Source organism: Nicotiana tabacum, chromosome 11 (genome assembly GCF_000715075.1).
Source record: "Nicotiana tabacum cultivar K326 chromosome 11, ASM71507v2, whole genome shotgun sequence".
Taxonomy (NCBI): Eukaryota; Viridiplantae; Streptophyta; class Magnoliopsida; order Solanales; family Solanaceae; genus Nicotiana; species Nicotiana tabacum.
In genome coordinates, this window is record NC_134090.1 from 47,785,192 (window position 1) to 47,791,845 (window position 6,654).

Sequence of the window (6,654 nt, forward strand, 5' to 3'; positions counted from 1 at the left end):
CAAACCTCTCCAATCGACGCTGCTCGTCATCAGGCATAATTGGAACCACAAAATCCTGAATAGGTGCAACCGGCTGGGCTGGTGGTGCCTCCTGTGTCTGGAGTCCCTAAACAACCTACTCAGGTGTATGGGCGGCAAGAGTCTGAGTGCCTCCCCCAGCCTGAGAGGTAGCTACTGTAGTAGGAACTGTGACTGCCTGAGCAAGACTGGTGCACACAGTCAGAATCTAAGCCAAAGTCTCTTGGAGACTCAGAATAAGAATAGGCACAGTCGGTGCCTGAGCTGGTGTTGTTGGAGCATCCCTCATTGGAGAATGATCATGAACTGTGGTGGCGGGTGGATCTGCAAGTGTTGCCCTAGCTACTGTGCAGGACACACCCCTTCCCCTACCACGACCTCGGCCCCAACTTGTGGTACTGGTAGTCATCCATCCTGACCAGTAGCACATGTCCTCACCATATGTGAGAGAGTAGAATAACAGAAGTTTAGTAAGAGGATCAACAGATTCGCACGACAAGAATTCAAGAATATGAAGTGTTCATAGAGGTTTTGCAGCCTCCCGAGGATAAATACAAATGTCTCTGTACCGATCCGCGAGACTCTACTAAACCTTCTTATGAATCGTGAGACCTATGTAACCTAAGCTCTGATATCAACATGTCACGACCCAAAATTTAACCATGTCATGATGGCGCCTATCATGATATTAGGCTGGCCACTTATTTCCAAATACTCCATTTTTCAAATAAAAACTTAAGAAAATCATAATTTAATAGAAATTCAATAAGATAAAAGTAGAAATCAATATCCAGCGATAAGAAATACAATCCCGGCCTCGGGTGTCACTAAGTCATGAGCTAAAACTATTACATCTATTCGAAATAACATGACCAACATGGTCTGAGAATATCCAAATAAATACACTAATGGAAGATAAGGAAAGGAGAAGGCAGAACTGCGGTCGCCAAGCAGCTACCTCGCAATCTCCATAGAAAGTCTCCAACTGGTATGGTCAACAACCGTTGTCGTACCCCGAGATACCTGGATCTGCACACAGGGGTGTAGTGAGTAACGTGAGTACACCAGCTCAGTAAGTAACAAGTCCAAACTATGGACTGACGGTAGTGACGAACCAAACCTCAACAGGTTGCAACAGTTAATTGTACGGAAAAGTAGACATGCTTACAGTTCATGTATTTTCTCAGTAGTAATTAAACATAGTATGAACGATATAGAGTATAAAGCTCAGGAACCTCTAAGTACCAATGCACAGATAGCATGATCAATGTTACGTATAATACTTCAAATCACAATTTTCAACCACTCGGTATTGTATATGGCCCATTGGGCCCCGAGAAGATCCATCCCGGAATATATATACATTACACACTATAAGTCACCCAGTTCCGAGGAAACAGGCCAATCTAGCCTCATGGAGAAGATCCATCTTCATACCAATACTTCGGACAAGATCCATGTCCAGGGAAGATCCATCCCTCAATATCATCAACTGCGCTCACTGGGGGTGTAAAGACTCTGGAGGGGCTTCTCTTAGCCCAAGCGCTATATCAATTCCAGCGAAGGCATGATCAATATCTCGCTGCAACGTGCAGCCCAATCCCATACTGTCAATCAATATCAGGCTCTCGGCCTCACTCAGTCAATACTCTCCAGTCTCACACACATAGGCTAAGATGTCATGATACAAGCCCAAACAATGATATGATATGTCAAATAGCAATAATCGAGACTGAGGCATGATATAATATGCATGAACACGACTGAGTATAGAATATAAGTGAAGCAAATGACATGACAGCAAGAAACGACCTCTCAGGTCTCAACAATGTTAGCATGAAGCCTTAACATGATGATTAGCATGATTTGTTGCTCATTAACTTGATCACATAACCACAACACAGATATCAGCAAAAAAGAGTCACTAAGCGGTGGCACGAAATGATGCAGGCTGCATTCCTCACGATGCACACCCACTCGCCCGTCACTTGGCATTGTGTCACCTCAATAGTAATCATAGAACACAGTTCGGGGTTTAGAACCCTCAGAACCAAGTTTGGAAGCGTTACTTACCTTAAGCCAAGCCAAACTCTAGCCCTCGATGCCTTTTCCTCTCGATTCGGCGTCCAAGTGCCCCGAATCTAACCAAAATCAGCATACAACCATCAATATACGCTAAAGGAATTAAACCCATATAAAATAATCAATTTAACTCAAAAATCCTAAAATTGGCCAAATCCGACCCTCGGGACCACATATCGGATTCCGATAAAAAATACAAAACTAGAATCCTCACACTCTCACGAGTTCATACATACCAAATACACCAATATTCGACCACAAACGACCTCTTAAATCCCCAAATCAAGGTCTCCAATTCCATGCCCTAATCTCCTAACTTTCCTCCTTAATTTTCCACTAATACCATGATTAAACAATGAGAAAATGGCCATAAACACAAATAATAAGGCTTAAGAAGCTTACCCAATAGAAACCCCTCGATTTCCTTGAAATATCACAGCCCTAGATCTCTTTCCGTCATCAAAAATGGTGAAACTTAGCAAAATTTCGCGAAGGCATCTATTTATATGTTCTGACCAGCGATACCGCATTTGCGGTCCAATTCCCGTACCTGCGGGACCACATCTGCGCATAACCAACCGCTTCTGCAGTTTTTCATTTAATTGCCCTTACTGCACCTGCACTCAAATATCCGCACCTGCTCCTTCGCAGGTGCACTCCACTCTCTGCATCTGTGGCTTCTGCCTTCGCACTTATGGCTGCAACTGCGGCTTGATCTCGCTTCTGCGGTTATCGCACCTGCGGACCCATAACCGCATATGCGGTTATGACATCACCCCGAGGCCCCCAGGACGTCAACCAAAAGTATGAACAAATCACGTTACACTATTCAAACTTATACCAACCTTCAGAACACTCCAAACAACATCGAATAGTCAAAACACCCTCGAATTCAAGCCTAAGATTCCCAAAACTTCCGAATTCCGCAAAACGATCAAAAAGTTTATCAAACCACCTTCGAATGGCCTGAAATTTTGCACACGCGTCACAAATGACACAACGGACCTACTTCAATCTCTAGAATTCCATTCCGACCCCGATATAAAAAATTTCACTACCAATCGGAAAGCGCAAAAATTCCAACTTCACCTATTCAAGCTTAAATCTACCACTGACCTCCAAGTTATATTCCGATCACACTCGTAAGTCCCGAATCACCTAATGAAGTTATCTGAATCATCAAAATTCACATCTGAGCCCTTTTTCACATAAGTCAACGTCCGGTTGACTTTTCCAACTAAAGCTTATTCAAAAGAGACTAATTGTTCCAAACCTCTCCAAAACCACTCAGAACTCGAACCAACTAACTCGATACCACATAATATAGCTGAACAGGACATAAAGAAGTAGAAATAGGGAAAACGGAGCAGTAACTCATGAAATGACCGGCCGGATCGTTACAAAATCCCATGTTTATTTCTTTAGAGACCAATCTCGCAACTCAAGATTTTCAACCACTTGAGCTACCAACCGAGCTATTGAATTTTTATTGATTTAATTCTTTTGTCATCAAAATATTAGTTGTGAAACCTTAAGCATTTATACCTTAATGAAGCAATGGAACAGGAAAATCAAAAGCTCATTTTAGGCATGAAGATTCATCTAAGAAAATTAAACCAAACAATATGCAAACAGTAATCAACAGAACAAAACTGAATAAACAAATACAACTAAGACACCCCAAAACAGAGGAACAAAACACTAACACATACGAGCAACAAATACAAAGAAAAGACTATTTAATGAGATTATGAAAATAAACAAAAGCATGACATTAAGCGAATAAAAAGTAGAGGAAAGGGAGAAATAAACCTCAAATAAATCTGAAATGCAACTATTTGACAATTCTGAGGCGCGACGCAATAGAACCTCAAGCAAGAATCTCCACAGGAAACTGGAGAACAGGACCTAGATCGAAAAATCGGACGAAGACCTCAAACAGGTGCCTCTACCAGAACAGAGAACAACCCCTCCGGCAACTCGAAACTCGTCGAAAATTCAAAAGTGAAAAAATGAGCTAAGCACTTTCTTTACAGCGGAAACGCGACAACTTTGGAACTATTTTGAAGTTGCTCTTACGTGGGTTTCGCGGCTAGATTTTGCTGAAGTTTGGGGCGAGTTTAAGGACTGTTTTGCGGATAGAGTTGAGCAGATTTTTAGCAGCTATTTCGGGTCATTCCGGGTGTTGTTTTAGTCCATTTTTGGATGGTTCTTGGTGGTTGTTGACAGCTGAATTTTGGGGCTGACTCTCATGGGTTTTGAGGCTGGTTTAAAGGCAATTTTCACCTTCTTTGGAGCTGAGTTTCAGAGCTCAATTTTGGCATTGTTTTTGACAGCTTTTCACGGTAAGTTAGAGGTGGGTTTGGGGTGTTCATAGGTAACTTGAGATCTGATATTAATGGATGAAAATCAGGTGTTATCATGGAGGTTTCATGGTGGAGATATGGAAGAAGAAGAAAGTGGAAAACTCCTGATTTTGGTGTCTGCCGTGGCTCTTTTTTGCACTTTTGCTCTGTTTTTGTTCCCTCTGTTCGTTCCTCCTCTCTATGTGTGTGCGCGATCTTATCTATTCTTTTGTGATTGTAGAAGAAGAAAGAATTTCTTTTTGCTAGCGTGCGGTCCCCACCCCATAAGAAAATATTGTGTCCCTTTTTGTGAGTGGAATGGACAAAGTCATAAATTATTATTGTGGTAATCTCCCATAATGCAAAGTATGAGAATGAGGAAAAGGAGTTTTGGCTTCTCTTTCTTTGAGGATATGGAAGAAATCCATTTAAGGAGGTGGACCCCATTAGAAAATAAAAAAACCAATAATTATTTATATAAGAAAAATAAAAGAGGACAAAATGGGCAGGGAATCACTTGAATTAAATTTCAAAGTTGGGCAAAAATCTGTTTCCCCTATTTACGTTTCTTTCCTTTTTTTCACTTCATTTTTCTTCTTTTCTTCTAATGTTAGATAATAAAATGAAATAAAATAAAAACTTCACAAAAATACTAATTTATCTAGGATAACAGAAAATATTAGGCGGAGACATAGAGTTACTTGTTTAAATACTACTCAACATATACTAAAACCTATAACTTTAAAACTAAACTAATTAAATATATATTTTTAAAATTTACTTCTTATCTTTTTGGAAAAATAAAATATCAATACTATTTTTTTTTTGTATTTTTCAGTTCTATGAAAAGTGAAATAAACTAAAATAACTAGATAAAGTATCAATTAGCTTAAATAAAGGAAAAGATTTGTAGTTTTCAATTTTTATGCTTTAAAAACTTGAATTAAAATTAATAATAGAATGAAATCCTATAAACTCAAATAATTGACAAAAAATACTAAGACTACTAAAGATAATTTTAATGTGCGGGTCAAAAATTACGTGCTTACAAATAGCTTCGTTATGTCACTTGGAACTTGTGTGCAAACTTTGAGTCCATTCCGGATTGATTTGGTATGTTTCCGCACAGGTTTCGAAAGCTGAAAGCTCATTAACTTCATTGAGACAATTTTTGAAGCGACTTTCACCAAATATATCGGGGTAAGTGTTCTTTACTCATTTTTTGTTATATTTCATGAATCGTTCTTTGGTTTTTGGCATTTGGTTGATGATTTCAAAAGAGAAATTGGGGATTTTTTTATTAAAGATTCATAGAGCAAATTCTTGGATTTTGAACATCAATTCGAAGTCGGATTTGAGTGAAACTAGTATGGTTGGACTCTTAATTGAATGGGCTGTCGGATTTTGTGAGTTTTGTCGGGTTCCGAGGTTTGGGCCCAAGTTGGACTTTTGGGATGATTTTGGGCTTTTGATTATAGATTTGACTTTTATTGATTGGGTTTGGTTCATTTGGCATTGTTTGATTTATTTGAGTTGCTTTTGGCTAGTTTTGAGTATTTCGGAGGTCGGTACGCACGAAATGACATTTTTGGAGCATCACTTGGATTGCTCGGTATTGAAATTTGCTTCTTCAAGGTATGTAACAATTACAAAACATGGTGCTGAGGTTATGAAAACCTGAATTATGTGTTATGTGATTGGTGTTGAGGTGAATTATGTGCTGAGGTTATGAAAACCTGCGCCGTGTGAATTGTGACTCCTTAATTCTTGTGGTACTGTGTAGTTACCTGATATTATCTGTAACCATGAAATCTCTACATACTAGAGCTATTGAGTTGTGATCCTTGTTAGAAACCATGTGTAGGCTACATGCTTATTACGTTAGACTCAGTGAGGTCATATTGTTGTTGAATTATTTGTTTAAATTGCAAATTCATACTCAGTCATGTTCATTCATTTCATATCATAACTCAGTGTCTGTTGTTATTTTATTGATAAATCATGTCATCATTTTTGGGCTAGTTTCATGAGATTGTGAGCCCCAGAGACTAGAGAGTTTGATGACTGAGTGAGATCGAGGGCCTGATTATGATATTATTGATACTATATCACGTGAGTTATCCATGCAACACGTGAGTTATCCGTGTAGATTCAGATATTGATACTATAGCACGTGAGTTGCCCGTGCAGATTATAGCGCTTGGGTTGA

General features: G+C 39.3%; 1 long non-coding RNA gene across 1 annotated transcript; it reads right to left on the bottom strand.

Annotated features, from left to right (window-relative positions):
* Window positions 1-765: 765 nt before the first annotated feature.
* On the bottom strand, window positions 766-4,810 carry LOC107785960 (uncharacterized). Its single transcript, XR_001648023.2, has 2 exons — window positions 3,913-4,810; window positions 766-1,047 (listed from the first exon to the last, which is right to left on the bottom strand). It is a non-coding gene; the product is annotated as an uncharacterized LOC107785960 (long non-coding RNA).
* Between the last annotated feature and the right edge of the window lie 1,844 nt (window positions 4,811-6,654).